The sequence below is a fragment of the Salvelinus sp. IW2-2015 genome, linkage group LG8 (genome assembly GCF_002910315.2).
Source record: "Salvelinus sp. IW2-2015 linkage group LG8, ASM291031v2, whole genome shotgun sequence".
In the NCBI taxonomy this organism is placed as follows: Eukaryota; Metazoa; Chordata; class Actinopteri; order Salmoniformes; family Salmonidae; genus Salvelinus; species Salvelinus sp. IW2-2015.
In genome coordinates, this window is record NC_036848.1 from 13917154 (window position 1) to 13927948 (window position 10795).

The 10795-nt window shown below is 40.8% G+C and overlaps 1 long non-coding RNA gene across 1 annotated transcript in view; it reads left to right on the top strand.

The window, feature by feature from the left end:
* LOC112081127 (uncharacterized) overlaps positions 1–10795 on the top strand; it is a 68488-nt gene that overhangs the window by 14175 nt on the left and 43518 nt on the right. Inside the window, exon 2 of the long non-coding RNA XR_002896337.2 lies at positions 9661–9809. This is a non-coding gene — a long non-coding RNA (uncharacterized lncRNA). The remainder of the gene's footprint in view (positions 1–9660; positions 9810–10795) is intronic.

A 10795-nucleotide genomic window follows, 5' to 3' on the forward strand; every position in this document is an offset into this window, starting at 1 on the left:
CATGTTGGCAGCATTGTCARTAATGATTTAGCCCAATTTATCTTTAATGCTGTACTCACCACATATGGCCTCAAATTGCTCACAGATTCTTTTGGCCATGTGTGGGCCTTTTGAAGCGGTCACAGGACCAAATGTCCACTGTGACTGAAACATGGGCTGTGTTCAGTTTTGAACGTCTCTCTGTAGCAAGGTTCTCTACTTTTTCATGTCAATGTTCTACGACACACTGGGCTGTACTTACTGTCAACCACTGACAGAAAGTGACAAACTCTTGTTTTCCACAATAGACAGAGGCAAGTTGCAATCGATAACCAGGTCAGACAGTATTGCATTGTTGAAAGCTTTCTGCTGTTGATGATTCATGCTGTACTGCCCTACACGGGTCTCCATGAACTGTGAGATTGGAGACTGTTGTGGTTCACMTGTGACACGTTTGTTCATCTGGTTTTGTTCAAATCTTTAAGCATATAAAAAAATAATTGAGGGGGCAGTAGCATACTCTTGCCTTATCTCAATCTTGGGTGTAATGATCACGTTCCCACACTGGCTGACTGTGTAGAGACTCATTGATTTAACGTTATGTTAGCCTACATGCTATACTAGCAAAGTTAGATATAGCTGTCGGCTATATTAGCCACGACTTACCGTTCTTTGTGCAGCTTCAAATGTCAAACAAAGTTGGAAGTTGTTGCTCCTCACTGTAATTTTTCCCCCACATGTTTTGCAAGTTGCAATCCGTTTTTTGTTGACTACAGCGTAGTCTATATCCGAAAATTATAATTTAGGGTATCTTTCTAATGGCTCAATCTGAATTCACCCGCTGACGTTCCTCTGCACTGCCACGCACAACTTTTTCTACGCTGGCACAATTTGATTGGCTGCTGTCCGATTCAAACTTAAATCCGTTAAATATTTGGGCTTGGGGAGGGTATCAAGTCAGGTCGAGTCATAAGGCTCAAGGTCAAGTCATGAGTCATTGGTGTCAAAGTCGAGTTGCAAGTCATCATATTTGTGACTCGAGTCCAAACCACTGGAGAATACTATAGACATCAAGAAAGCCAGTCAGTTGATTATTGACAAGTTTTTCCAACACTTGATAAACAGGGCAAAATAGAAATAGGCCTATAACAATTAGGATCAGCTTGYTCTCCCCCTTTTAAATAAAGGATGAACTGTGGCTGCCTTCCAAGCAATGGGAACCTCCCCAGAAAGGAGAGAGAGGCTTGGTGTCGATAGGGGCAGCAACCTTAAAGAAGAAAGGGTCTAAACCATCTGACCCAGATTGTTTTTTTGGGGTCAAGTTTAAGGAGCTCCTTTAGCACCTCAGACTCAGTGACTGCCTGCAGGGAGAACCTTTGTAGCGGAGCAGGGTGAGAAGCATCGGGGATAGTTGCATTAAAGGGGTGGGAGATGAGGAAATGTTGGACGTGCAAGGAGGCATGGCTGAGTTATAAGAATCCTGACTTAATGAAGTGGTGATTTAAAYAGCTCAGCCATGTGCTTCTTGTCAGTAACAACCACATCATCAACATTAAGGGACATGGGCAGCTGTGAGGAAGAGGGTTTATTCTCCAGGTCTTTAACKGTAACTTTGGCCTTCCGGATAGCGTGAGTGCACTTATTTCTCATTTGCCTGAACGAGAGCCAGTTCATGAAGGAAGGCTTGCTCATTAAAGGTTTTTAGCAAGCGTCTATGACAAATCAGGACAGGTAGTTTCACTGAGCAGCCATTACAAACACAGGCTGTAAAACAGTGATCACTAAGGTCATTACAGAGAACACCAGACTGATACCTATCAGGATTAGCTTTGACTTCGCCATCAATTGTCATCTGAAGTTTTGGCATCTTCCATAAATTGTGGCRGTGAATCCGCCATAGATAGTTAGAAAGAATAAGATGACCCTCCTCGTGGAAATTTGGATAACTATTGAAAGATGGCGTATATGCGTTTTTCTATTGTTATGGAAACAGTGCAGCCTCTGGTAGGTAGGCGGCTGGCAMGCTGCGGTACAGCAAAGCCAAGTCAGCCCGTGCATATGGGGGAAGTGAAATGATAGGCTACAATGATTTTGCTCATGGTCATGCACGCTGCAAATTCCATGAATTTTCTTTCGAGGTGCATTTTCATTATCTGGATAGACACTTGTGGTTTCTAGCTAACGTTACACCAATCAAAGCAGTGGCGCGTGTAGTGAAGCAATGTTAGTGGTCAAAACCATTCCTCTGTGGGCACTGGGGGGAGCAGGTTAACAAAATGCTATCATATCACACAATTATACCATTTATAAAATGGTCATATACACGCATTGGCAAGTCTATTAGGTACACCACCCCGTTGAGGAGTGGAAAAACATTGCCAGGTCCGACGAATCKCGGTTTCTGTTGCGTCATGCTGATGGCAGAGTCAGGATTTGGTGTAAACAGCATGAGTCCATGGCCCCATCCTGCGTGATGTCAATTGTATAGGCTGGTGGCGTAATGGTGTGGGGAATGTATTCCTGGAGCACGTTAGGGTTCCTTAATACCAATTTAGCAACGTCTGAATGCCACACCGTATCTGAAAGTCGTTGCTGACCAGGTGCATCCCTTCATGGCTACATGGGGGTCCGACCCGGTACTAGATGGGTGTACTTAATAAACTGGCCACTTAAGTGTGTTTAAAAAATATATATATGTAATTCCTCTTACGGATTGGCCTCTTTTTCAATTTTCGCCTAAAATGACATACCCAAATCTAACTGCCTGTAGCTCAGGCCCTGAAGCAAGCATATGCATATTCTTGGTACCATTTGAAAGGAAACACTTTGAAGTTTGTGGAAATGTGAAATGAATGTAGGAGAATATAACACATTAGTTCTGGTAAAAGATAATACAAAGAAGAAAACAACCATTTGTATTTTTTTTGCACCATCTTTGAAATGCAAGAGAAAGGCCATAATGTATTATGCCAACCCAGGTGCAGTTTAGATTTTGGCCACTAGATTGCAGCAGTGTATGTGCAAAGCTTTAGACTGATCCAATGAACCATTGTATTTCTGATCAAAATGTTGTATCAAGACTGCCCAAAAGTGCCTAATTTGTTTATTACTTCATGTTCAAAAGTTTGCACTATCCTCAAACAATAGCATGGTATTCTTTCACTGTAATAGCTACTGTAAATTGGACAGTGCAGTTGGATAAACAAGAATGAAAGTTTTCTGCCAATATCAGATATGTCCATGTCCTGGGAAATGTTCTTTTTACTGACAACCTCATGCTAATTCCATTAGCCTACATTAGCTCAACCGTCCCGCAGGGGAGCCACCAGTCCTTTAGAAGTTTTAGCTAGGCAAGTCAGTTAAGAACACATTTTTATTTACAATGACTGCCTACCCCAGCCAAACCCTAACCTGGACTATGCTGGGCCAATTGTGCACCGCCCTATGGGACTCCCAATCACGGCCGGTTGTGATACAGCCTGGAATTGAACCAAGGTCTGTAGTGACGCCTCTAGCATGCAGTGCCTTAGACAGCTGAGCCACTCTGGAGTGTGTGTATACATTATATAAATAAAAATAGACTAGCAAAAWATAATAAGTGAACATTGACAAATGTTCGGGTAAAGAATAAGTGGAGGTGCAAAAACACAAGTTTCACCCCCGTTTTTAATTTTCTCCAGGCAGCCAAGTGAACACAAGGCTTTGGCTCATCTCAGTTGTGAAGAGGAATAACTTTGCAGCTGTTWKTGATTAATAAACATGCTGGTGTGTGGTAAAGTTTAAATTAAAACCCAGCCCTGAAAGGAAATTTAGGCTGAAAAATAATTTGTATGCCGTATCATAGGAAAAGGCACTGCATTCACACGGATTTGCATGAAGTGGGCAGTTCGGATTTCTCACTTCATGCCCAAATATATCATACTTTGACTAAAACYAAGACTCATTGATTTAAACCGTTGTGCAACCTCATGGGTAAGCTCTGGCCATAGTCTTTCAGTTTGAAAAGGTGAATTTGTAAGTCAAATTTTCTCTGTGAACGTGTCGGCTTTAATCATAATTATGACATGTTTAGCTTTGTTCTTCATCTTGTTTATGTTCCTATCAGTATTGATCAGAACTTCAAGACCTCCTTTGCATTTGATTGACGMGCTAAACTATATTAATCTCATCCAGACCGATGGTGTGATTCATTGGGGTTCTATTGACTTTGTGACAATTCATTGCTGTGCATAACATCACAATGTTTGACAGAGGACATGTAAGGCCTGTGTCCCTTGACTGATTACTAAGGCTGAGGGTACAAGGCCCCAAGCCTCTGTGTGTTTGCGGAAATATCTTCAAATGATGTCCCAATTTGACTGTTGTTCAATAAGAGGTTGATGCTTTCTTTTGTGATCAATGTTTGGCTAGGAAAAGAAAGTCGATTCCTAATTTGTTATTGATTATCCAGTCTCGAGTGTTTTAGCATGCTCATCAATGGTAGGTTGGCTCTAGAAGCATAGCAGGTGCAGAAATAGCAATACACATATCACCTTCAAATAATGTATCAGCTACATATCTCTAGAGAATATTGAGTTACAAAGAGGGGTATGATTTAGGAATGCAAAATACAGTATTGTGAAATGTTGTTGCTGTTATCTAGGTCAGTGCTTCATGAGCCCTCTGTGCTTGGCCTTCTGATGAACAATTTAATTTTTAGCGGGAACTGCTGTTTTCATTATTCATACTCGGGCTTGGGTCGTGGTGCATTAAAGCATGACACAGTCACTTCCTCACACTGCAAATGTTATTTCCGAACTCCCATATTTGGAGTACTAACTCCACATTTGCTGCCATTTCAAATGATTGTCTAGTGTATTTTACCATAATTCCACATCTTGCCTTGCATGTCTGCGTTTGTGTTAGGATGGTGGTCCATTTATAAAAAATAAAGGAATATAACTCTAAGGCAGTTTGTCAGTTTCCGCAGTTTTTTGTTAATTTATTTTAATTTCTCTGCTTTTTCTTTGATKGTTTCTTTTTTTTCCCCACCTGAAATTGGGCAGATTACCCTGCTCATCTATGAATGCTGGACTCCTCTCTTTTTGACTCGCTCTCTAATCAATTTGAACTGCTACATGATTATTTTACAGTGGAATTACACGTTATGTGAGTAGCATGAAATTGACTGCCGAAATGTAGTGGCTGACCTAATTGACATTTTCAAGGGCTAGAGCAGAGTTCTTAAAACCAAAATAATATTTGTTGCCCCACACTTAGCGACCCAGTTTTAATTCCGTTAACATTCTTACTAAGCCTCATAATTGCTTTTCATTTAAGGACGATTCCGTGGAAAAGTCAACCTAGGCATCCACAAATAAAGTTAGCATTTTCCGAATGAAACCAAGTTCATAATTGTCCTTAAGGTACAGTTAGAGTTCAGGCTTTATTTTAAATGTTTACGTAGGACATTTTATGGATTTTGACCGTTAGAGTAGGATGCCAAGTCTCAAAGGCGCTTCAGTTTTGTTTGTGTGTTCTACAGTCTTGTAAAGGGGACTGGGACAGGCAGTGTAACATCCATAATGTTTTGGAGGATATATATATATATATTTTTTTACGTGCACCTTACTTTCAATCATCTTGAAACTTTCTATGTAAAGCTGGCTTTCATCGATGTTTTAATATTGTCTATAATTGTTTTTTCTCTTTTCATCAATGTGCATTCACCACATTTTGTGTGCTTTATCTGAAATGTATTCATCAGACTTTTACTGAAGTAACTGATAATCTTATTTTGGAAAATGTATGCTGAAATTAATTTCTCATACGTGGCAGTACTAGATAAGTGTTTATCAACGATTTGTGAATAGTCCTGGAGTGTCTTTTTCAACTGAAAGCTCCCCAAAATATATTGACTTCATCCAGTGTCCAGAAAAGTGGATTGGTAGTGTACAGTAGGCACATGTACAGTGGGTTGAAATTAGGGACACCCTTAACAAAGATGAGCAATAATGACTGTATAAAATAAATGATTCCAATACTGAGCTATATTGTATGGTCAACATTTTGGGGAAATTATATGTTATACTAATACAATTGCTCAGAAAGAGATTTTGTTTAACAAGAAATACTTTTTTTCCTCAAAGGTAGGGGTCAAAATGATTAACACCCCTAAAAGTTGAAAAATAGTCAAGTTTAGTATTTGTCCCATATTCCTATAACGCAATGACTACATCCATACAGAGGGTCAAAGATCATARGCCCAAGACATGCTAATCTCCCCTGTTATTGGTAATGGTGAGAGGTTAGCATGTCTTGGGGGGTATGATCTTTGAACCTCTAACTTTCTCACTCATCCGTAATCATGGTAGCATCCACATTTAATGTAGAGGTGTTTAGAAATAGCCTGTTTATAATAAAAGTGACTCCAAAATGACACTACATTATTTTTCATTTCTATTGGGCACAAATGATCTGAAACACAACCAAAACAAGCTGCAAATGCTTCCAGCAAGTTTGTAGTCATTGCATGCTACTGTAYGAATATGGGACCAAATACTAAACATTTTCTTATTTTCTAAGGATCTTTTAGGGGTGACCCCTACATTTGAGGAAAAGTATTACTTTTTCAACAATCTCTTACTCTGAGCAATTGTTTTAGTATGAAATAATTTATGGAAAAGAATGGGAAAATATATCTCAGTATTTGAATTATTTTATACAGTCATTATTGCTCATCTTTATCAAGGGTGTGAATAATTTAGGATCCCACTGTATATTGTCTAATTTGTGTAATTTGTTACAATATTTCAGAAAAATCATCATGCAAAAAAGTCYGATTTGTGTCTAGCTTCAACTGGTAAAGGTTCATTTTTATATGTATAAAGATAGAAAAAGAAATACTGGTGTATGGCCTTGTATACTATTCCGGCTACCTGTAATTATGCAATRCTAGGTACTATACCATCTGCTGACATTTTAAAAACCTTCCAAATGACAAATGTGTTATGATATATTTTGACCAAGACATTTGAATGTCCATTCCTTTTGAAATTGCTATCCATGATTTGATCTAAGACTTACAACCTCAGACTTTTGCTAATGTGTTCAGTCTCCCCAAAAAGCTTGTCCGTTTCATGTAACGTCCATAACACTTCTTATTTGCTTAATTTCTCAAATATTTAGAAGTCTGCTTATTTGGGTATACTGTACACAGTGCCTTCAGAAAGAATTCACACCCCTTGACTTTTTCACATTTGGTTGTCTTACAGCCTGAATTTAAAATTGATCAAATAACAAAAAAATGTGACMGGCCTACACACAATATTCCATGACAAAGTGGCATTATGTCGTTTTGAAGTTTTTACAAATTAATAAACAATAAAAGCTTAAATATCTTGAGTCAAGTATTCAACCCGTTTGTCATGGCAAGACTAAATAAGTTCAGCAGTAATAACGTGCATAACAAGTCGCATAWTAAGTTACATGGACACACAGTGTGCAATAAGTGTATAACATTATTTTTGAATGTCTACCTCATCTCTGTACCCCACACATACAATTATCTGTAAGGTCCTTCAGTCGAGCAGTGAAATTCCAACACAGATTCAATCATAAAGACCAGGAAGGTTTTCCAATACCTCGCAAAGAAGGCCACCTATTGGTAGATGTGTAAAAATATATATTATATATATGTGTGTCTGTCCTCTGTTGCAACACTCACTACGAAGTTCCAAATTACCTCTGGAAGCAACGTCAGCACAATAACTGTTTGTCGGGAGCTTCATGAAATAGGTTTCCATGGCCGAGCAGCTACACACAAGCCTAAAATCCCAATGCGCAATGCCAATGTTGGTTGGAGTGGTGTAAAGCTCGCCGCCATTGGACTCTGGAGCAGTGGAAACACGTTCTCTGGAGTGACGAATCACGCTTCACCCTCTGGCAGTCCTACAGACAAATCTTGGTTTGGTGGATGCCAGGAGAACCCTACCTGCCCGAATGCATAGTGCCAACTGTAAAGTTTGGTGGAGGAGGAATAATGGTCTGGGGCTGTTTTTGATGTTTCGGGCAAGGCACCTTAGTTCCAGTGAAGGGAAATCTTAACGCTACAGCATACAATCATATTTACATTCTAGACGATTCTGTGCTTCCAACATTGTGGTAACAGTTTGGGGAAGGCCCTTTCCTGTTTCAGCATGACAATGCTCCCGTGCACAAAGCGAGGTCCATACAGACATGGTTTGTCGAGATCGGTGTGGAAGAACTTGACTGGCCTGCACAGAGCCCTGACCTCAACCCCATCAAACACCTTTGGGATGAATTGGAATGCCGACTGCGAGCCAGGCCTAATTGCCCAACATTCAGGGTTCAACTCCATATTAATGCCCATGATTTTGGAATGAGATGTTCTATGAGCAGGTGTCCACATACTCTTGGTCATGTAGTGTATATTAGTGTTTTTCTTTTTTTCAAATGTTTAGAATTTTTCTTCCACTTTGAAATTAGAGTATTTTGTGTAGATCGTTGACCAGAAGACAATTAAATACATTTTAATCCCACTTTGTAACACAACAGWATGTGGAAGAAGTCAATGGATGTGAATACTTTCTGAAGCCACGGTACACTTCCCTCAAGGGGTCCTATCGACATACATCAGAGTTTAATTTCTATTTTGCTTAACCATTCCGTGAGACATTAAAGTTTAGATTTTGCGTGCAAATGTGAAGTCCGTAACGCTGAAATCGCCCTTAAACAAACCCAGCTGCAGTATATAGAACAACTTCTCATTGGTAACTTCTTCTTTGGATCACCAAAAGTGCCCCGCTATGTCTTTTAGATTGGGCAAAAAATTWGATCAACAAGAGCAGACACGAACGGAATTGTTTTTACGTCTCCTCTCCACTCCTTCGAAGTTCTAACTTTTATTGAATGCAGGTCTCACCCAATTTCACCCAGCTAAACCTTAGCTCCCTACTTGTCTCTTGTGTACACCCATTGATCTTTGYGTTTTACATTTGTGGTCTTTTCCAAGTGGGTATTACAGTCTACAGGCTTGCTATTTATGTGTTCTGGCTCTTTCTGCGGAGCAGAGTTCAGCCCACTCTCCCCACTCCACTAATTGACTGGTAATTTGGTAAATGCATTTGAAGGTGGAATGAACAAGAAGACCCCTCTCTGCCCTTACTGTAGAGTGACGATGCTTATCCACCTGACCTTGTCTTGGCTAGGTTCCAAATGACCCCTTTACCTCTGCTGGTGGGATCAGTACAGAGACATATGATGGTAATGAGTCATACAGCTTACTATGGTTCTATACTATATACTGGTTCAGTGGTGGTATCAGATTAGATACAGTGGAGACATTTGGACTGCAACCCATGTTTCATCTCAGAATCCCTAAATCCAGCGAGTACTAAGGGTCCTTCTCCCAAGGCCTTGCTTTTCACCCAGACACACTGATCCACACAACGCCCTCCAGGTGACTTGCAGGGAGATCGAAGGCAAATTATTTTTTAAATTACAAGACTGCTACGAAATAGAAACCCTCGGGCTAAACCCGGGTTGTCTTCTATCGATTAGACTGTGTGATATTTTAATGAGCCCATCATGTTTGTAAATMAGTTGTTTTAAGGTGGTCTTTTGAAGTTAATGGCTTTTTCTGCTCAAATTTCTTACACTGTAGTSTCTCTCTCCTTACAGACGGACGGATAGACGGCGTTCCATACAGAATGGGATGTCCAAGATCTCCAAGGCCGTGAAGAAGGTGGACATGGGGGGCGTGATCCGGGCCATCGTGAGGTTAGGACAGGCGGCTCCCGGACCTCCTCCTGGGTCCTGTCKTGGGACAGGTAAACTTACTGCTCAGACTCCACTTCCTGTCTCTCCTATTCTATTTCCCTTCAAACAAGAAGAGAAACTCTGTCAGATCCTTAACATGTCTTCTCTTGAATGTCTTGGAGTGTCAGGCTCTTGTGCATCAGTTGGTGGTTGCTCTTGAAATATACTTTGGAAGTTCCTGCCAAAAAGAAAGTGTTGGGTCCTTTTGAGGGCTGAGCTATGATGAATGATTTAGACTTCCTTCTGTTAAGTTTCTCCCTCTCCCACACTGTGGGGGTTGGAGAGCTCAGGAAAATATGCCTTTGTGTGGTAGAGAGAGCAGTAATGAGGTGGGATGAGTTGCATCCAGGCAAAGCCGAGCCATATGTTTGTCTAAAGGTACTCTCTTAGTGGTTTCGTATGCCATATGTCAGTGTTGCGGCATGCCATGCCAGTGTTTTTCTTTGCTCCCTTGCTCCATCAAGCGCTGAGTGTGAGTGTGTGTGTGTGGTAAACGGTAAATGAGTGCCAGTCGGCAGCCACTAGGCTTTAGGCACCGGCCTTGGCCCTTAAATTTCCCTCTCTCCTCTTCCCTTGCCCTTCTGACTAACCACCCCTGACAGGGGAAGCGCAGAGAGGTAGGCTGTCGGCTGCGGGGCAAATTTAAACAAACGAGAGAAATAAAAGGGGACGCAAGATACAAAAGGGAAGAACTGACAGCTTTGGTGGGGGAGAATAATTACAGTCCATAGTGAAATTAGCACACTCCAATGAAGGACAAGAATGGAGGGAGGGAGGGGAGGAAAAAGAGCGGGACCACTAATATCTCTTCAGGACCTCAGGAAGATGCTGYGGATTGTACATGGGGCTTAACAGGAGTAACAAATTCAAGGAAGTAGTAATTTTCTGCAGCTGTTGCCGATGCAGTTACTGCTTTTTATATCAGAAATATGAGAGACGTTGGCCAACTGGGAGTGCATCCAGAATGCGTAGTTTAGAGATGGAGAGGGAGATGAAG